This window comes from Eriocheir sinensis, chromosome 54, assembly GCF_024679095.1.
Source record: "Eriocheir sinensis breed Jianghai 21 chromosome 54, ASM2467909v1, whole genome shotgun sequence".
NCBI classification, from domain to species: domain Eukaryota; kingdom Metazoa; phylum Arthropoda; class Malacostraca; order Decapoda; family Varunidae; genus Eriocheir; species Eriocheir sinensis.
This window is the reverse complement of record NC_066562.1, coordinates 3,477,132-3,499,257: the sequence shown is the minus strand read 5'-3', so window position 1 is coordinate 3,499,257 and position 22,126 is coordinate 3,477,132. Positions and strand designations below refer to the sequence as shown.

Below are 22,126 nucleotides of genomic sequence, written 5' to 3'. Positions count from 1 at the left end.
CTCTCTTCTCTACCACTGAAGGATGAATAGGGGTTGGGATCCTACTCAAAGGGGTTCAGTAGAGGTAAAAGGGATTGGATAGTATTAAAGAGTAGTAAGAAAAGCAACAAAAGGGTTTAGATCGTGAGAAATGAATTAGAATAGTGTTAAAAAGAATAGGAATAGACAGAGGTTGGGTTTAAAGAGAGCAAAAGGGATAGAATAATAGGCAAAAAGGGTTGAAAATTATGAAAAGAAAGAAGGGGAAAGGGAAACAGATAAGGGTAAAGTAAGGGGTGAGAGGGAGAGGGGGTGGGAGGGTGCAAATGGGGGGGTTGTAAGGGGGGGTTTTAAGGGAGAAGGGAGGATAAGGGGGTGGTGTAACAAGAGGTAGGGAGATGGGTAAGGGGGAGGGTGTGGATTGGGGGGGGGGGGGTTCAAACTATGTGTGCTGCAAAACTCCCTTTGATGTGTGTGTGTGTGTGTGTGTGTGTGTGTGTGTGTGTGTGTGTGTGTGTGTGTGTGTGTGTGTGTGTGTGTCATTATTTCCTTTTTTTTTCACCATCAACTATACTTCCACTTCCACCTCTAACACACTTTAATAATGATGATAATGATGACGATGATGATGATGGTGATAATAGTGATACTTATACATTGTTACCGATTAATATGTGGAAAGTATGAAACAAAACTACACACACACACACACACACACACACACACACACACACACACACACACACACACACACACACCTGTTTTTTTTCCATCTATCAATCACTCTTTATATCCACTTCTATGTCATTTCCACACTCCTTCTTTCTCTACTTTATTTTCTCTTTCTTTCTATTTATCTATCTATCTTCTCTTCCTCATTCCCTCCCTCTCCCTGTCATTCCTTCACATTTTCTTTATCTATTTAAATATCTATTCACTTTTTCTCTCAATCCCTCTCTCCTTTCCCTCATTAAATTATCTATCTGTCCACATACCTTCACTTTTATTATTCCTTTATTCTCATATATTCCCTCCCTTTATTATATCTCTCAATCAGTCTATATCTCTATTTTTTCTATCAATATCTTTATCCATCTTTATCTATCTACTTTCTTTCTTTTTTTTCATTCCCTCCCATTACAATTTTTTTTTCTCTTGTTTTCTCTTATTTCTCTCTCCCCCGCATTCCCTCCCTCTTCACCACAGCTTCATATCGGCTGTATTATTAGCATCAGGGTCCAGATAATTAGCCTACAGGTGGTAATTACTCACCTGGCTTAGCTCACCTCGGGCCGCCGCCAGGTGCACCGCGGCGACCCTCACCTTTTTCTTGGCCTTGATTTTTGTCTTCGGTTTTCTTTGTTTGTTTTGTTGTACTTTCATTATTTGTTTTCTTTTGTTTGTTTTTTGTATTTTTTTTTTTTGTTGTATTTGGTTGTTTTCATTATGTTTGATTGTATTTTGTATTTTCATTATTTGTGTTTTTTTTCATTATTTGTTTGTTGTATTTTCGCTTCTCTTTGATTGTTTATTCAGTTTTATTTTAATCTTCCTATTTCTTCCTTTTTCTTCGTCTCTTTTTTTTATCTATGCCTTTTTATATATTGATTTGGTATATTTTACTTTTTCCTTATTTCTTCATTTTGTCTTCGATTTTATATATATATATATATATATATATATATATATATATATATATATATATATATATATATATATATATATATATATATATATATATAGATAGATAGATAGATAGATGAATAGATAGATAGATAGATATGATAGATAGATAGATTTTTTTTTTTTTTTATTTTCGTTTCTCTTCTTCGCGTCTTTCTTTACTTTTCATTTTCTACTTCGCCTCTTTTTCATTTTATACTCTTCTTATTTTTTTTCAGTTTCTCTTTTTGTTTTTCTCTCTTTCTCTGTTTTTTTTATTTCTTTTTATTCTCTCTCTCTCTCTCTCTCTCTCTCTCTCTCTCTCTCTCTCTCTCTCTCTCTCTCTCTCTCTCTCTCTCTCTCTCTCTCTCTCTCTCTCTCTCTCTCTCTCCTTCTCAATAGACATCCATCCCATTACGATTCAAATCAAATGAATAATTAGTCAGATTAATGAACAAAGGCTCGCCGATCCTCCTCCTCCACCGGAAAAATCCTTCTAATTAACTCCCGCCCTTAGGATTAGTCACACTTTTTTATGTAATTCTACCCGGCCTAAGACTCTGCTCCCTCCTCCTCCTCCTCCTCCTGTGGCTTCTCCTCTTCCTCTTACTCCTCCTTCTCCTCTTGCTATGTTGTTCCCTTTCATTCTCTTCCTCTTGAGTCTGAATTCCTGTCCCTTTTAACTTTCTTTCTTGTTTTGTTTTGTTTTGTTTCTTTATTTTCCTCTTGTTCCTCCTCTTCTTCCAGTTCCGTTGTTTCCCTTCTCCTCTTCCTTCATTCTCTTCTTGATTGTGAGTTCTCACCTTTCTTCTTCTGTTCTTGTTTTTCTCTTTCTCTCGTTTTGTTTTGTTCTTTTCTTTCTTTCGCCCTCTTCGTTCTCTTCATCCTCCTCCTTCTCTTCCTCTTCTAGCTATTTTGTTCTCTTTTTTTTTTCTTTTTTTATCCTGAATTCTTGCCTCTGTTAATTATCTTCTGTGTTTTATTTTCTTGTTTTTTTCTTTGGTATGTTTTGTTTAGCTCTTCCTTCTTCTCCTTCTTCTTCTTCGTTCTCCTTCTCTTCCTTCTTCCTCTTCTTGATTCTGAATTCTTGCTTTTCTTAATTCTTTTTGTGTTTTATTTTCTTGTTTTCTTCTTTGCTATGTTTTGTTTTGTTCATTCTCGTTCTTCCTCTCCTTTTTCTTCTTCTTCGTTCCCCTTTTCTTCCTTCTTCCTCTTCTTGATTCTGAATTCTTGCTTCTCTTAATTCTCTTCTTGTGCTATGTTCTGTTCGTCCTTCTTAGTTTCCTTCCTCCTCCTCCTCCTCCCCCTCCTCCTCCTCCTCCTCCTTGATAGGCCCACTCTAACTTCCAGCAACTCTTAATTCTCGTCTTTTTGTTGTTGTTATTCTTGATCTGTTCCACCGTTTTTTTCTTGTTTTTTTCTTATTCACAGTTTTCTTCTTCCTCTTCGTAAAATTTCTTGTTCTTCCTTGTCTCCTATTTCATATGCCTCTTCTACCTTCTGTTCTTTTCTTCCTTTTTCTTCTTTCTTTTCCTCTTCTACATCTTCCCAATTCTTCTCTTCCTCATCTCAATTTCTTTTCCTCTTCATTCCTTTTTATTGTTCACTTTTATTTCACTTATTTTTCATTTTCATCATTTATCTTCCTTTTCACATTCTCGTCTTTCACTTTATTCCCATTCCCAAAGTTCGTTAAGTAGCATACGATCCTCTTTTGTTTTTTTCCTTCTACAATCCCTTTCCTCCCTCTCATTATTCTCCTTTCTCTTAATCCTTCTCTCCCTTTCCCTCCCCCTCTTTGCATATCTTTCAGTTCTTCTTGGCTTCTTCCTCTTCTTCTTCTTCTTCTCATCCTCTTCATCATCATCATCATCTTTATCTTCCTTCATTATCTCGTATCTGTTTTTGTTTTCTTTATTCTCCTTTATTTATTTTTTCTTGTCCATTTATTCTTTTTAATTCTTCGTTTCTGTTTTTTTTATATTTCTTCCTCGTCGTTTTTGTTGTATTTATCATTTTTCTTTTTCTTTTTTCTGCTTCGGGTCATTTTTATTTCGTGGAAGGAACTGGCATGCTCTCTCTCTCTCTCTCTCTCTCTCTCTCTCTCTCTCTCTCTCTCTCTCTCTCTCTCTCTCTCTCTCTCTCTCTCTCTCTCTCTCTCTCTCTCTCTCTCTCTCTCTCTCTCTCTCTCTCTCTCTCTCTCTCTCTCTCTCTCTCTCTCTCTCTCTCTCTCTCTCTCTCTCTCTCTCTCTCTCTCTCTCTCTCTCTCTCAAGATTGCGCATTCAGGTAATGTAGAATATTCATGAAAACAAGCTCACCTTTTCTGCTTCTTCTTCTTCTTCTTCTTCTTTTTCTTCTTCTTCTTCCTCTTCTTCCTCTTTTCGCAATCTATTTCTTCATCAACAACAACAAAAATACATCAGTTATTACTATTTCTAATACTACTTCGTTTTCTCGACTTCTTCTTCTTCTTCTTCTTCCTCATCTTCTTCTTCTTCTTCTTTTTCTTCTCCTTTTTCCTCTTCTTCTTTTTCTTCCTACTTCTTCTTTTCCCATCAACAACAATGACATCAACAATTATTTCATACTGTTACTACTACATCTTCTCCTTCTTCCTCTTCTTCTTCTTCTTCTTTTTCTTCTTCTTTTCATCTTCTTCTTCCTCCTCCTCTTCCCTCCCATCACCTTCATTATCCTCTCCCTCAACAATCTCTTCTCAATGTCCCAATCTAATCTTTTTTGTCCTTCCTCCTCCTCCTCTTCTTCCTCCATCTCCTCCTCCCCAATCTTTCTCACTTCCCTCCCTCCCTCCCTCCCTCACGTCTTGGGAACCATAGCGTTACGTGGGTCTTCTTTTCCCTAGAGATGGAGGGAACGAGGGAGGGAGGGAGGGAGAGATGGAGGAAAGAGGGAAGAAGGGAGGGAAATAGGGTAGGATGGATAGGGGTGATGGAGGGAGTGGTAGGGATGAGAGGAGGAATGGAGGGAAGGAAAGGAGGGAAGAAACGAAGGAGAGAAAGATGGAAGGAAGAAAAGAAGGGATAGAGCGAAGGAAAAGGAGAGAGAAAGAGGAAAAAAGAAAGGGATGAAAGGGAAGAAGGAGGCAGTGAGGGAAGGAAAGGAGGAAAAAAGGAAAAGAGGAGAGAGGGAGAGAATGGAAGAAGGATGAAGGGAGAGAGAGAAAAGAGGAGGTTAGGAGGAAAAGGAAAGAAGGGAGAAGGGAGAGAAGGAAAGGAGGGAAAAGGAAAAGGGAGGGAGGGGAAGAAGGAAGAATGGGGAAAGAGAGGAGGGAAGGAAGGGAGAAAAAGTAGGGAGAAAGGGGGAAGAGAAGAACATAAGAACATAAGGAGTCAGGGGAAGGAAAGAAAAGAAGGGAGAAAGGGAGAGAATTGGGGGAGGAAGGGAGGGAGGGGCCATTATACCTTCGCCTCCCGTTTTCCTCAGCATTCATTAAGGGGAGACTAAAGTGGTAATTAAAAATTCACAGACACCCTTCCCACCGACCTTACCTTGTCGTATCTCTCTCTCTCTCTCTCTCTCTCTCTCTCTCTCTCTCTCTCTCTCTCTCTCTCTCTCTCTCTCTCTCTCTCTCTCTCTCTCTCTCTCTCTCTCTCTCCCCTCGGGACTACTCAGTTCTTTTATTTTTTTCTAACTAAAACAAAAAGCAGATCATTGTTTTTTTTTATTGGACTACGTAAATTATTATTATTATTATTATTATTATTATTATTATTATTATTATTATTATTATTGTTGTTGTTGTTATTTTCATTATCATTACTATTGTTATTATTTTTGTTTTATATTATTATCATGTATGTTATTGTTATTTAAAATTTTATATTATATTAATTAATATATTTCATTACTATCATTAATATTGTTTTTGTCGGGTGTTTGATGCTGTTTATTTTTTACTGTTTGTATCATCACGATTCTCATATTTCTTTATTCCATTATTGTGGTAATTACTAGTAGTAGTATTTATTATTACTTTGTTTTGTTAATTTTTCTGTTGCATCATTTTTCATCAAATGTAATTCTGACAACACAGCAGAAGCACCAACAGTAGCAGCAGTAAAACCATTAGTGGAATTACAATTGGTAACACCTGCTTACTTACTCGGGGTCTGGCGTGTGTCGGGGGGAGGGGGGAGGGGTGAGGGTCGGGGGTCGGGAGTCTGGTGGCCGCCTCGTGTCCTCGGGTCGCTGGGTCACGCCTTGGTCATGGCAGCGCCCTTACCCCCCGCACCTGGCCCGGCGTGCTGGTGTGGGCGGCGGTGCTGGGAAGGCTTCATGTTTGGCAAGCTTTCATTCTCTGCATTCTTGTATTGGGTTCTTACGTCGTGTTGTTTTGTTGTTTTGTTTTCCTGCATTTCCTTCCTGACTTATATTGTGGTTTTCCGTGTTTATTTCGCTTTTGTTTCTTTATCATATTTGCAATCCTTTTCTGACTTAATTTGTTTTCCGTCTTTCTTTCCCTTTTGTTTCTTCATCATGTGCTTATTTCTTTCGAGTTTATTTGCAATCTCATATTGACTCCTTTTATGTTATCTCTTTGCTAATGTTTCGTTTTCTTTCTTTATCATTAGCGGGCTTTTTTTTTTACACCTTTTTTTGTTGCCCTTGAGCTGTTTAATTAGCTGTAGAAAAAAAATGTATGTGAGAAAATTATGAGGTGTAAGGTGTGGCGCCCCGGATGTTACACCTGCCCTGCGTTCTTACCTTCAGAAGACTCATGGGCAGAGGTGTCGGAGATGAGCACAGACGCAACGCAAGATAGAGTGTGTACCCTAAACTTTACCTAACATTTATTTGCTTGTCTTAGTTATTTGGTCATTTAATTCATTCATCATCTATATGTTCAGATATTTTCAAGTGATGTACCCAAGATTATTTGCATTTCTATCTTCATTTTCTACTATACTTCATTCACCATCTACATATTAAGTTATTTTCAAGTACTTTACCTAAGATTACCAGCATTTCTTCCCTTACTTCATTATCTCCACCTATATTTCAATCAATATCTATGTTATTTCAATTATTTTCAAGTACTTTACCTAACATTACCAGCATTTCTTCCCTAATTCATTATCTTCACCTATATTTCCATCACTAGTTATTTTTATTCACTTTTTTTCCACCTTACCTTTATCATTTACCCCTATATCATTATCATCACCTAATATCTATATCAATCAATATATATTTCAATTATTTTTCAAATTTTACCTAACATTACCCCTTCATATTCTCTTCTTCATTATCTCCACTATATCTATTTTACTTCAGTCACTATTTATTTTATTCCAATACCTCAGTACACAATCACTTTCTCTCCTTACTTTTTTTTTTTTTTTTTTTTTTTACAAGAGACAGTTCAAAAAAAAAAAAAAAACAAAAAAAAAAAAGCCCGATACTCGTCTACTAATTATCTCCTACACTTCATTCACTTTCTATACCCCTATTCAGTTATTCTAAAGGCACTATATAAAGAATCAAGTCAGCTATTACAACAACTTTTACAGCATCTATTAACACAAACTCCAATTCCGTATCGCCATCCTCGCTTTTTCTGAACTCTTAAAACTCGCCCCGCAAACCCTTCCTTGTGTGTTGCGTCGAAATGTTATCATGAAAGAGCGTGAAAGGGTACACGAAGAGACATTAATAAAGAAGGCTTGCACTGAGGGACCAGGACGGAATGGGAGCGTAAATAATGAAAGGGAACACAGAGAGAGAGAGAGAGAGAGAGGTAAAAGAAAATGATACCAGACTTGTGTTATGAAATGGCGGAAGAGGCGAAGGAATAAATGCAGGTGAAAAGGAGGAGGAGAAGGCGAAAAAAAGAGGTGAACGAGGAAGAAAGAGGAATACGATGATGGTAGTGGAAGGGAAGGAGGAGGAGGAGGACGAAAAAGGAAGAAGAGGAAGGCGAAAGAAACGAAAAGAAAAGGAAAACAAAAAGGAGAAAGAGGAGGAGAAGGCGAAGAAAGAGAAGAACGAGGAAGAAAGAAGAATACGATGATGGTAGGGAAAGAGGAGGAGGAGGAGAACGAGAGAGGAAGAAGAGGAAGGCGAAAGAAACGAAAAGAAAAGGAAGAGGAGGAAAATTATAAGGAAAGGCAAGGTGAAGGAAGAGGAAGAAGTGGATGATAAATATGAGGAGGAGGAGGAAGAGGAATAAAAGGAGGAGGAGGAAGAGGAGAGGTTGTAAAGTCGACCGATAGATGGCAGAAGGGAACGGAACCCACCACCTCTTCCTCCTCCTCCTCCTCCTCCTCCTCCTCCTCCTCTTATCTCTCCCTCCTTTCCTTCCCTCCCTCCCTCTCTCCCTGCGTGCTTGGAGGAAAGTTGGCGAGGAGCAAATGCTTGGGTCATTGATCTGCGGCGTTGGCGGTCCTGCTTGTGGTGTTGAAGATGGTGGTGGTGGTGATGAAAATGGTGGTGGTGGTGATGAAGATGGTGGTGGTGATGATGATGGTGGTGGTGGTGGTGGTTGTGGTGATTGTGGTGGTGGTGGTTACTGATATTCGTTTTGATGATAGTAAAAAAAAAAATAGTATAGTCGGTGATGGTAGTAGTAGTAGTAGAAGGAGGAGGAGGAGGAGGAGGAGACAGTAATATATGCTCAATTGTACACTGATATCCACACAACAAACACACACACACACACACACACACACACACACACACACACACACACATGCCAATACAGCTCTACCATCAAAACAATTGCTCACACACACACACACACACACACACACACACACACACACACACACACACACGACAATGGGTGTTTGTGTGCGTCCATCCATACCTGTGCCTCGCTATAGCACTGTGACAGGTGTTTGATTGCCCGCACCTGTCCTACCTTTCTCGTGACTATGAGGCGTGAGAGGTGTGTGTGTGTGTGTGTGTGTGTGTGAGAGAGAGGTATAGAAAATGATAGCAGTCTTGTATTATGAAATGGCGGAAGAGGAGGAGGAATAAAAGCAGGAGAAGAAGAAGGAGGAAGAAGAGGAGGTGGAAAAGGCGAAGAAAGAGGTGAACGAGGAAGAAGAGGAAGAAAGAGGAATGCGATGATGATAGAAGAAGAGAAGGGGAAGAAGAGAGGAAGAAGAGGAAGGTGAAAGAAACGAAACTATTATCATTACTACTACTACTACTACTACTACTACTACTACTACTACTACTTATACTAATTGTTGTTTTTGTTGTTGTTGCAGGTGGTGGCCGCTCTAGTGCCAATCTAAACACTTCACTCCACCCCAAAGTAAGTATTATTATGACCACCTTTGTTGTTGTTGTTGTTGTTGTTGTTGTTGTTGTTGTAGTAGAGATGAGTTCCTTAGTGATGTCAGTGTCTGTGTGTGTTCATGTGTTTGTTAGAGTCGTTAAAGGGGGGCTTGTAGTTGCTTGTAGATTTTATTATTATTATTATTATTATGTGTGTGTGTGTGTGTGTGTGTGTGTGTTATATCAAGGTACGTATTCCCGGTGAGTAATATTTTTTTTTCTATTCTTTGCCTGATGCGTTTTTGTGGAGTAATATTTGTAGGATAATAGTAGTAGCAGTAATAGTAGTAGTAGTAGTAGTAGTAGTAACCATAATAGTAGTGGCTGACGTGATTTGCGGGGGTAATATTTGTAGTAGTAGTAGTAGTAGTAGTAGTAGTTGTTGTTCTTGTAGTAATAGTAGTAGTTAAGATTAAAATGATGCACGTTGTCTCCATTTCGTGTGTGTGTGTGTACGTGTGTGTGTGTGCGTGTGCGTGTGCGTATGTGTGTACGTGTCTCCGGGGAATGTCACGCCGCGAGGCACTAATTAGGCAAATGTAGTGAGTTCTTAAGTAGCTCCTTCAAGTGACATCCCTCCCTTCCCCCCCATCCCTTACCCCTTCCTTCCCCCTTCCCTTCCCCCTTCCTTCCCCTTTCCTTACCTCTTTCTTCCCCCATTCGTCACTTCCTCCCTGCTTCTCTATCTCTTCTTCCTTTCCTTCCTATCCTATCATTTGTCTTTCTTCTTCTTTATCTTCCTTATCTCCTTGTTTTCTCAATTTCTCCCTCTCTTCCTCTTCCTCCCCCCCATTCGTCTCTTCCTCCTTCCTTCTCCGTCTTTTCTTCCTCTCCTTCCAATCCTATCATTTTTGTCTTCCTTTTCTCCTTGTTTTCTCCATTTCTCCCTTCTCTTCCTCTTTCCTCCCTTCATTTCTCTCTCCCTCATATATTGTCACCCTTTCCTTTTCTCTTTCTAACTTTATTCTCCTCTTCTCATCTCTTCTCCGTCATTTCTTCTCTCCCTCCCTCCTCACCATTTCCTTCCTTCTCTCCCTCTCCTATTCCCAATGCTCCTTTATTTCCTTTCCTTCATCTTTCTTCTTCGTCCTTCTTCCTCCTGTTCTTCTTCCCTTTCATATATATTTTCTCTTCATATGTTTCAGTTTGTGTCTCAATTTATCCTTCTTTCCTATTATTCCTTACATGTAAACTCCTCCCCCCTCCCTCCATCCCTTCCTCCCTTCTCTCCTACCTCCATTTCCTATCTTCTTTCCTTCCTTTCCTACGTAACTTGCTCTCTCTCTCTCTCTCTCTCTCTCTCTCTCTCTCTCTCTCTCTCTCTCTCTCTCTCTCTCTCTCTCTCTCTCTCTCTCTCTCTCTCTCTCTCTCTCATTATCACCTATTTCTTAATTTTCTCTTTTTTAATGTTTTGTGGGCGACTATTATTACGCCTCCTCCTCCTCCTCCTCCTCCTCCTCCTCCTCCTCCTCCAGGCCCAGGGGAGGAGGATTCCGCCTGAGGGTTGTAATCTCATTCAAATATAATTAGCGTTTTTAGTGTACAACATTAGCAGGTATTAAACCCTTACCCCCCCCTCCCCCCCCCTGTGTGTGTGTGTGTGTGTGTGTGTGTTGGTATGTGTGGGGTTTCAGTGTGTTCGTATGTTTGTTTCCTTCCTTCATTCCTTCCCTCCTTCCTTCCCTCTTTCCTTCCTTCCTTCCTTCCTTCCATCCTCCCTTCCTTCCTTCCTTCCCTCTTTCCTTCCTTCCGTTCCTCCTTCCTTCTTTCCTTTCTTTCTTTCTTTTTTTCTTTCTTTCTTGCTTCCGTCCCTCCTTCCTTCCTTCCCTCCTTCCTTCCTTCCTTCCTTCCTTCCTTCCTTCCTTTCCTTATCTCCATTCGTACTGATTTACCTATTTAACAATCTTACCTACATGCCTATACCTCCCTCCTCCTCCTCCTCCTCCTCCTTCAGAACACCACCTTGGTAATCCTATTCAAATATGATTAGTGTCTTTCGGGCCCATGTCGGGGTGTCTTGGCGCTCTCATTTACCTCCTCAATTACCATCACTAATCACTTTTTACCTCCCCCCTCCCCCCATTACCTCCTTCCCTTCCTTTCCCTCCAAGTCCGTCTCTCCCTTCCCTCCCGTCACGCCACCACGCCCGGATTTCTGTTCTGTCTTTCCCCTCCTCTCCCCTTGCTCCTCCTCCTCCTCCTCCTTCGGGCGTCTTGAATGAGGAAACGGAGGAAAGGGAAGCGGTGATAGACCCATGGGTATATCAAGGAGGAGGAGGAGGAGGAGAAGGAGGAGGGGTATTTAAATCTTACCTCTTCTTCCTCTGACTCCTTTCTTCATTTCCTCCTCTTCTTCTTATTTCCTACCCTCCCTTTCTTCTTTCTCATTTTCTTCTTTTCTTCATTATTTCATACCATAACCCAAAACATTCAGTCATTATTGGGGACTTCATCTGTTCCAACATTGACTGGAACACGATGAATGGAGATCAAGAGGGCCGAGACCGGATCACGGACCGAGTAGGATCACGCCCCTAGAAACTGGCTCAATTGACGAATGGGGCGTTCAAAAGTACCTAGATAAACTCGAGACAAACAAGTCAACCGGACCCGACGACTTGTCACCCAGGCTGCTCAAGGAACTCAGCAGCAAATCCTCAAGCCACTCACCGCCATCTATAATCTGACACTACAACAAAACAAAGTTCCCGAAGACTGGAAACAAGCGAACGTAACACCGATCTACAAAAAGGGAGACAAGAGCGTGGCTTTAAACTACAGACCAATCAGCTTGACCTCAGTGGCGGGAAAAATTCTCTAGAAGATCATCAGAGACAAACTCGTTAGGTTCCTTGAAGACAACAACATCGTTTCCGATGCTCAGCACGGTTTCAGGAACAAGCGCTCGTGCTTAACCAACTTACTGGACTTCTTCCAAGGTATTCATGAAAACTGGGATAATCATATCCCCAGTGATGTTATATATCTAGACTTTCAAAAAGCCTTTGACAAAGTGCCACACGAAAAGACTCCTCAAGAAACTTAAGCCGGCGGAGTTAGGCGACAATCTGACAGCGTGGATCAAAGACTGGCTCACTGGAAGAAAACAGCGAGTTGTACTCAACGGACAGGCCTCCGAGTGGCTCCCGGTCACAAGTGGAGTGCCACAGGGGTCAGTGCTGGGACCCATACTCTTCATCATATATATCAACGACCTAGAACTAGGATTAAAATCCACGATTTCAAAGTTTGCCGACGGCACAAAGGTGGGTGGGAAGGCCCTCACGATGGCAGACTGCGAAATTATCCAGAGACCACTCAGTGATCAGAAAAATGGCAGATGTCCTTTAACACTACCAAATGTAAAGTAAAGCATATCGGATCCAGAAACATCAACCACATATACCACATGGGTGGCGAACCACTACAGGTAGTGCAAGAGGAAAGAGGCCTCGGGGTCACCATCAGCAGTGACTTGAAACAAACAAAACACTGCAAGTCCGCCTGTAAGAAAGCCAATACAATGCTCGGGTTCATATCCAGGAACGTCGAAAACAAGACGCCGGGATTTATGTTATCCTTGTATAATTCGCTGGTAAGGCCCCACCTGGAATACGCCGTGCAATTCTGGTCTCCAAATTACAGGAAAGACATTGAATTACTTGAGAGAGTACAGCGCCGCGCCACGAAGATGATACCATCACTGAGGACGAAACCCTATGAAGAGCGACTCGAGCGACTCAACCTCTTCACGTTGGAAAAGAGACGCCTGCGGGGAGACATGATACAAGTCTTTAAGTACCTGAACAAGCTCAGCAACGTTGATCACTCCAAACTCTTCACGCTACAAACTAACCCGAGGACAAGAAACAATGGAAAAACACTTCAAGCAAAGCGATGCAATAACGACATCGGCAGGAGTTATTTCTCGAATAGAGTTGTTCGCCACTGGAACAGCCTTCCTGCAGAAGTGGTTAGCGCAGAGACCATCAACTCCTTCAAGAAACGCATTGATCGCCACTTTGCTGCATCGGGAGTGAACTGAACGTTCCCAAGAGTAGATACACAAGTGCTTTAATCCTTCCCTGCAAGCCACTCCTGTGGGAAACGGATTGATTAAATCACTGAACGCAGGCAGCCTAGTAATGAGCCAACAGGCTTTCTGCTGCCTGCTAGTCCATTTTTCCATGTTTCCTCCTCCTCCTCCTCTTCCTCCTCCCTTCATCAGTCACAGCGAAAGAAAAAAGGGAAGAGCATAATAGGAAGAGGAGGAGGGGGAGGAGGAGGAGGAGGAGGACATGCTGGTTTCTTGCCTCCTAGTGTCCTGTTCAGTATGGAGGAAAGGAGATATTTTTTCCTCCCTTTCCTCCCTCTTTTTTTTCCTCCATCTACCTTTTCTCTCATCTCTCTCCCTCTCTCTCTGATTTTTTTATTTTCTTTCCTCCTTCCAGAGAGAGAGAGAGAGAGAGAGAGAGACCCATTCTTTGCTATCGATTCCCCAACACTTAAAACTTTGATGGTTGTAAGTTATCCGCCACACACACACACACACACACACACACACACAACGATGGGGGAAGATACGTCGACTACTCCTACGTTCAGAGAGAGAGAGAGAGAGGTAATGAGGACAGGTAATGAGGTGTGGGGGTCAGGTGGCACTGGGAACTCAGGTGTTAACGAGGTCCGCCAGGTGAGAAGGTGACGTTGTTATTATTATTATTATTATTATTATTATTATTATTACGTATCTGCTGTCTACTACTACTACTACTATACCATTATCTCTACTACTACTACTACTACTACTACTACCCGGTTGAGTTGTACAATATCTATCACCAATGCGTTTACCAATACTACTACCACAAATAACTCCACACACACACACACACACACACACACACACACACACACACACACACAGACACAATAGGGTCACGTTAAATCCTCTTTTTCAAAACGATTGACATTTACACCGAACAATTTTTATTTATATATTTATTTTTTGCGTTTTTAGTGGGAGAGAGAGAGTGTGTTGCCAGCGGGCGATCAAATCAATCATGGAGAGAGAGAGAGCATATGTCTGGCTGCTGATTGGCTGCTCACCTGGCCGCGCGGACCAATCAGTGAGCAGCGCCGGGCAACACCTGAGTGGACGAAGGTTAATGATTGGGCGTATTACCTGTGCCATAACCTCACCCCCCCCCCCCCCCTCTCTGTGTGTGTGTGTGTGTGTGTGTGTGTGTGTGTGTGTGTGTACGTAATTACCATCATGTCGGACACTTAATGTATGTGTCCATATTTTACTGTGTGTGTGTGTGTGTGTGTGTGTGTGTGTGTGTGTGGTCAGAGTTGAGGGGAAAGGGAGGTAAGGAGTAGCGAAAGAGGGGAAGGGGAAAGGGGGGAGAAGGGAGACGGGAGGGAGGAGAGAAGGGAAAGGGAGTTAGGAAGTGAGGAGATAGGAGAAAGGAAAGAGAGAGGGAAGAGAAGGGAAAGGGAGACGGGAAAGAGGAGAGAAGGGAGAGGGGAGAGAAGGGAAAGGGGGAGAAGGAAGAGGGGGGAGAAGGAAGAGAGGAGAGAAGGGAGAGAGGGAGAAGGAAGAGGGGAGAGGGGAGAAGGGAAATGGAGAGGGGAGGGAAGGGAGACGGAAGAGGGGAGAGAAGGGAAAGGGGGAGAAGGGAGAGGGGAGAAGGGAAATGGAGAGGGGAGGGAAGGGAGACGGAAGAGGGGAGAGAGTGGGGAGATGGGAAAGGGGGGGAGGAGAGGGCGATAGATGGTGATTTATTGTTATTTTCCAACTGCTTTGTGTATGTGAGAGAGAGAGAGAGAGAGAGAGAGAGAGAGAGAATTAATTACCTTTGTTTAGTATTTCGAATTTTAGTCCGTGAAATTATCTTGTTATTTTTTTCCTCCATTTCATTCATCAATTTAGTGTTATTTATTTTATCTATCATTCCCTTTTTGGTTAACCTCTTTCTTTTTATTTTTATATTTATTTTCCATTCACTTTTCCTTTAATATACCTTTCACATTATATAATCTTTCACCTTTTTCTCCTCTCATTCCTTCCCTCCTCCATCTTTTTCTCTCACGTTTTCCCTCCACTCTTCTTCTTTCCTCTTCCGTTTCCCTTCTCCCTTATTTTCTCTCCACTCCTTCCCTTTCTCACTCACTCACTCACACACTTCTATATAGTTAGGTTAGTGAATAGGAAAGGAGAAGGAATGTTATGTGAGGGGAATATAGGAATGGAGGGGAAATATGAAGGAAGGGGTGAGGGGAAAGGGAGGGAATGAGAAAGGGATTAAGTGGTAGGGTAGGAATGAAGGGGGATGAAGGAGGGGAGAGAAGGAGGAAGGGAAAAAGGGGATGGAGGGGAAAGGGAGGAATGAAGGAGTGGGTGAGGGGAAAGGGGAATGAGGAAAGGGTGAAGGGAATGAGAAGGGGTGAGGGGAATGAGGGGGAGGGGTGATGGGGGGGTGCTAAACTAGGCTGAACAATCCTCGTTAGAGCCAGAATGTGTCCCCTCATGCCTTCCTCCTCCTCCTCCTCCTCCTCCTCCTCCGTCTCTTACACTTCCTACTTGGTTTTCTATTTATATTTTCCTCCTTTTCCTCCTCATTCTCTTATTCCTCTTCCTCCTCCTCCTCCTCCTCCTCCATCTCCTCCTCCACTTCTTCTTTTTTTTCTTCTTCCTCATCATGATCATCCTCTTCCTTTTATTTCTCTTCCATTCTCTCTTCTTCCCTCTCCTCCTCCTCCTCCTCCTCCTCCTCCGTCTCTTACATTTCCTGCTCGGTTTTCTATTTATATTTTACTCCTCTTCTTCCTCCCCTTCTTCTTTTTCTTCTTCTTCTTCTTCATCATCATCCTCTTCCTTCTATTTATCTTCCATTCTCTCTTCTTCTTCTTCCTCCTCCTCCTCCTCCTCCTCCTCATCCTCATCCTCTTCCTCCTCCACCTCCTCCTCCTCCTGAAATTTTCTGGATATCGGTTTTCGTTTCGTTGCATTTGTTTGAAATACACGATAACACACACACACACACACACACACACACACACACACACACACACACACACACACACACACAGACCAAGTTGGAAAGTTCTCGGTTCAATAATTCGTGTGGGGGTGTGTGTGTGTGTGTGTGTGTGAGAGAGAGAGAGAGAGAGAGAGAGAGAGAGAGAGAGAGAAATAAGAGTGAGATTTACAAATATGGCCGCTGGGGGGGGGGTGATTCAATATGGCGGACAAAGGGGAGGGGGGGATGGAAAGTAAGGGGAGGGGGGGTGGGGGGGAGCGTTTCAAAATGGCGTCGTATTCGTTGGGTTATAAATAATTGCTTTAGTCCCCGCCATCAGCAAGCAGACCGAATCCCGTTTTCTATGTCAATTAGGCTTTATTTTATTTTAGTTTTAACGTCAGTGCTTGAAGTGTAATGGTGTGTGTGTGTGTGTGTGTGTGTGAATCTGAGTGATGTTTTGAGCTCGATATATTTAAAAGGGCAAACGCAGTACACACACACACACACACACACACACACACACACACACACACACACACACACACACACGTCACACCTGTCCTTCAGTCATACGCTAATTAATAAAGCACCTGAGGACGAACACCTGACTGGCTGGAGTTTACCTGTCGCTCCTACCTGAGAGAGAGAGAGAGAGAGAGAGAGAGAGAGAGAGAGAGAGAGAGAGAGAGAGAGAAAATAAATAAATAAATAAATAAACTATCTTAACATTTTTACCTCTACTCTACTTCACGTCAACTACAGCGGACCTAAACAAACCCAGCCCTGTTTATTAATTACTTAATTACTACCTCAAACAACTTGTGGTCATATTTTTAAGACATTCCGGCGCCCAGGTACACATATATTTGACAAGGCTTTCGTAGGCGTTGTGGGCATTTCCAGGGGTAGTTTTATGACCTGGCGGTAGTCTGACCCTTTTTCTGTACCATGAACATAAAACACAGATTTGACAAAAGTTACGCAGGAGTCGTGGGCATTTCCAGGGGTAGTTTTATGGCCCTGGTGGTAGTTTGACGCTTCCTCTGTATCCTGAACCTAAAGAAACACATATTTGACAAGGCTTACGCAGGAGTCGTGGGCATTTTCAGGGGTAGTTTTATGGCCCTGGTGGTAGTTTGACGCTTCCTCTGTTCCATGAATCTAAGGAAACACATATTTGACAAGGCTTTCGTAGGCGTTGTGGGCATTTCCAGGGGTAGTTTTATGACCATGGTGGTAGTTTGACCCTTCCTCTGTACCATGAACCTAAGGAAATACATATTTGACAAAGCTTTAATAGGCGTTGTGGGCATTTCCAGGGGTAGTTTTATGACCATGGTGGTAGTTTGACCCTTCCTCTGTACCATGAACCTAAAAAAACACTCATTAGAACCCGACTGATCTCCTGTTTGGCCTTTGGAAATAGTTAATGTGAGGGGTGGAGGCGTCTGACAGTACCGATCTTAAACCTTTTCGAAGCCCCTCTCAGCACACTCCCTCCTGCCTAAACACCACGGAAACCTCTTTAAGTATTCCAACACTCCTTCCTCTGGCGCTAGGAGGAGGAGGAAGACTAACTTACAAGTTCTGAATGAATACGAGGAGGAGGAGGAGGAGGAGGAAGGGAAGATGGAAGTGGACGTGGAGAAGGATGTGAAGGAGGAGGAGGAAGAGAAAAAGAAGAGAATGAAGAAGAAAAGGAGGAAGGAAAGGATTTGGAAAAGGAGGAGGAAGAAAATGAGGAGACGGAATGGTGTATTAAGTATTGTGTGTGTGTGTGTGTGTGTGTGTGTGTGTGTGTGTGTGTGTGTGTGTGTGTGTGTGTGTGTGTGTGTGTGTGTGTGTGTGTGTGTGTGTGCGTGTGTGCGTGGGCGACCGTAGGAAGGCAAGGAATGGCTCGCTCTTTTTCCCTCCTCCTCTTCCTCCTCTTCCTCCCTCCTCCTTCCCTCCTCGCGCTGCTCTCCTTCACCTCCACCACGCAGCAGCAGTCTGGCTCCTCCTCCTCCTCCTCCTCCTCCTCCTCCTCCTCCTCCTCCTCCTCTTCTTCCTCTCCTCCGTGTGTGGAATTTTCCTCCTCTGCCTCAAAGGGTAACGTCACCTTGCCTCCATTAACCTCACTTTTCCTCCTCCTCCTCCTCCTCCTCCTCCTCCTCCTTCGTCGTTTCTCACCACTTCCATTCCACTTGCTTTTCCTTTTCCACGTTCTTCATCTTTTACACTCTCTCTCTCTCTCTCTCTCTCTCTCTCTCTCTCTCTCTCTCTCTCTCTCTCTCTCTCTCTCTCTCTCTCTCTCTCTCTCTCTCCATCATCAAATATAACCTTCTTTCATTTCTTTTCAACTTATATAATTACTTGTCTTCATCATTGTTGTTTTCTTGGATTTTCTTGAGTAATTTTCTTCATAGTGACTTTTTTTCTCGATATTCTTCCTTCTTCCAGACAAGCTATTTTCTCATTTATTGATTATTAAGAGGAACAGAGGAGAAACATTCGTACTAACAACACGAAAATCTACAACCAAAAATCGCGGGCATTCGGCACGTCGCGAACTTCCAAATGACACGCCTCGTCTGTCGCGCTCTTGATTTTAATGATAGGTCAAAAGTAAGTGTTTGGTTCTGTATTTTTTTGTTCGGTTGTAGTGAGTGTTTCTGTGATAAAGGGTTGTATTTTTAAACACTTCGGGGTCCAGACACACATATTTGCCAAGGCTTTCGTAGGTGTTGGGGACATTTCCAGAGGTAGTTTTATGACCCTGGTGGTAGTTTGACCCTTCCTCTGTACCATGAACTTAAAAAAACTCATATTTGACAAGGCTTTCGTAGGGATGTTGGGGACATTTCCAGAGGTAGTTTTATGACCCTGGTGGTAGTTTGACCCTTCCTCTGTACCATGAACCTAAAGAAACACACATTAAAACTCGATTGATCTCCTTTTTGACCTTTGGAAATAGTTGATGTGAGGGATGGAAGTGTCTGAGAATACCGACCTTAATGTTTCTGTTAGTGTTAATGTTCAGTATTGGAGAAGATATAAGCTGTTTTTTTTTCTGAATGCTACAGTTTACTTGAGGCAAAAAGAGCATATGTATACATTTAGTCATTTGTGTTGTGAAAGAAATTACAAATACTCTCATTTAAGTACGACAAATTCTATGAAAATTCTTCCCCTTTCCCTTCCCTTCAATTCCCCTTCACTTTTTTTTTATGTGCCAGCCTATAGCGCCGGTAGGCTTTATTGAGGGGCCTGGATGGTAGCCTGCCCCACCTCGTCATGGCGCAGGCAAGTGTTTTATAGTGGCGCTATATTTTCTTGGCTCATGCTGCCCCCCGGAGTTCGTTCTTGATTCACTTGGACGGTTTCCTCTAGAGTTCGGGTTGATGGGTGGTCTTCAGGACAGCAATTCCCTTCCTCCCCTTTTTCCTTCCCTTCATTCTCCTCCTCTCATTCCCTTTTTCTTCCTTCCCCTTTTCTTTCTCTTCCCTCCATTTCCTCCCTTCTTCTCTTATTCACATTATTATTTCGAAATTTGACTTAATAAAAATATATCTTTGTTTATCCGAAAAGAAAGTCCACGCGTATTTGTGCACTTCGAAATTTGATCAGAGTTTATTTTATTACAAGAAAATATGCAAAGACAAAATAGTTTAAGTTTTGATGTTGTTTCTTTACCTGCAAAAAGACTACAAACGTTCCTCCGTAAATGTAGATCTTCCAGTAGTGAATCACAAACTACTTTTCCTTCGGTTAGTGAATATTCCGTTTAAAGAAAGTGCCGCGTAATTTCGTCTAGAGTCACACATATTAACACGATGAAAAATTAAAACCTCCTCATTCACAATTTCGCTCACCTGAAACAGTAAAATAGTAATAGTAGAAATAGTATAAAAGTAAAAATTATGAAATAGTATGAAATAGTTAAAACATGACATTATGAAAAATCAAGACATACATTAAAGACTGCTAAAATTCGCTATACTATTATATTTAAAAAAAAAAGCGTTAAAATATGACGATAGAAAATTAAGATAAACACGTAATGGATAAATATAAAACCACAAATGTCTAAGAAATGTAGAGTTGGTTCAGAGAGAAATCAAAAGTTAGCAAAGTTAGCGTTTTTGTGAGAGAACAGAGCGAATCTTTAACATAGGAAAGGTGTGAGAGAGTGAGTGAGTGAGTAGGAGAGAGTGAGATTGAGAAAGCTAGTGAGTGGAGAGAGAGAGAGAGAGAGAGTCCATGGCTCCTATCAATAAAGCAACGAAGTGTGTGCAAGTTAGCTGCTCTCTCTCTCTCTCTCTCTCTCTCTCTCTCTCTCTCTCTCTCTCTCTCTCTCTCTCTCTCTCTCTCTCTCTCTCTCTCTCTCTCTCAGTTCGTCCCATCAGTCACTAATTTTTCAGTCAACACGTGAATCAGTCATTTGGAAGGTCGGTCATTTAATCAGTCAGTCAGTCAGTCAGACGTTTAACTAATTAGAAAGTTAATTAGCCAGCCAATCAGTCAGTCAGTCAGTCAAGAGTCAGTTGTTTCGAAATGGTTGTGTAAGAGTTCAGATGTGTCTCGTGTGTGTGTTTGTGTGTGTGTGTGTGTGTGTGTGTGTGTGTGTGTGTGTGTGTGTGATTTACGTAGAACAGTAGCACAAAGTTTTTAATCTCCCTCTTCCACTTTATTATCGCTGCGGAGAAGGGAAGGAAAACAGAAGGGTCAATTTTACTCCCCCCACCCCCCTTTCCCTTCCCTTCCCTTCTTTCCCTCCCTTTAATTTCCTTCCCCTCACTCACTCCCTCTCTTTCCTTTCCCTTCCCTTCCTTTCCTCCCTTTGATTCCTTTTCCCTCTTTCCCTCCCTCTCTTTTCTTTCTTCTCTTTCCCTTCCTCCCTTTTCCCTCCTCTCATTCCCTTCCTCTCCTTCCTTCCCTTTCCTTTTCTTTTCATTCCCTTTTAATTTCTTTCCCCTTTCTTTCATTCCCTTCCCCTCATTCCCTCCTTGTCCTTCCCTTCCTTCCCTTCCCTTCCTGTTTCCTTCATTCCCTTCCCCTCCTTCCTTTATTTCCTTCCTTCCCTTCCTTCCATTCCCTTCCTTTCCTTTCCTCCCTTTCTCCTTCCCTTTCGCCCTTTAATTCCTTTTCTTTTCCTTTGTGTCCTTCTCTTCCCTTATTCCATCCTCCTCCTCTCCCCTCTTCTTCCTTCCCCTTTCCTCCCTTTCTACTTCCCTTACTTCATATTTATCTCTCTCCTTCCTCTTCTCCCTTCTCCCCTTCTTCTAATTTTTCTGATCTTCCCTTATACATCTTTTTATTCCTCGTCCCCTCTTCTTCCCCTTCTTTCTTCCCCTTGTCCACATACATACATACATACATATATACATATATACGTACATACATACATACATACATACATACATACATACATCATACATATTTTCTTTAGTATTTGTCTTTTTATTTTACTTTTTGTTGCTTATTCTTTTTCTTCTTTTCTTTGTTCCTCCTCTTTCTTCTTCTCCTCCTCCTCCTCCTCCTCCTCCTCCTCCAGCTACTCTTGGTCTATAATCCTTCTCTAATTCACTTTTCTCTTTCTCCTTCCTCTTCCTCTCTTTCTTCCTCTCTCTCTCTCTCTCTCTCTCTCTCTCTCTCTCTCTCTCTCTCTCTCTCTCTCTCTCTCTCTCTCTCTCTCTCTCTCTCTCTCTCTCTCTCTCTCTCTTCCTCTCTCCCTTCATTATCTTTCTCTTCTCGTATTTTTCATTTTCCCTTCAATATTCTCCTTCATCCTCTTCCTCCTCTTCCCTCTTCTCTTTCTCCTCCCACTCCTCCTCCTCCTCCTCATCCTCCCCTCCTTCCCCCTTAAAAAGTCTCCCAAACTCTGTGCTGGTTCCCCTCCCTCTTCCCCCTTCCTCCCTACCTCCCTCCTCCTCTTCCCTATCTCCCCCCCTCAAGGCCTTCCTCCCCACCTCCCCTCACCTCCCCCCACCTCCCCTCCTCCCCCATTCTCAAACTTGGTTCAACTTTAGAAACTTTCTCTCTCCCCCCTTCTTCCCCCTTCTCCCCCCTCCCCCCACTTGGAAGGCGAGCTGATAATCAATAAGAAACAAGGGAAGGGGAGAAGGGGGTACGCGCCCCCCTAAACTCCCTTCCACTCCCTTCCCTTCACTGC

At 42.4% G+C, this 22,126-nt stretch overlaps 1 protein-coding gene across 13 annotated transcripts in view; it reads left to right on the top strand.

Annotated features, from left to right (window-relative positions):
* LOC126983553 (nascent polypeptide-associated complex subunit alpha, muscle-specific form-like) overlaps positions 1 to 22,126 on the top strand; it is a 169,609-nt gene that overhangs the window by 63,377 nt on the left and 84,106 nt on the right. For all 13 annotated transcript variants that reach the window (XR_007735967.1, XR_007735966.1, XM_050836338.1 and 10 more), the window contains exon 2: positions 8,878 to 8,924. The gene's annotated coding sequence lies outside the window, so the exon portion shown is untranslated. The remainder of the gene's footprint in view (positions 1 to 8,877; positions 8,925 to 22,126) is intronic.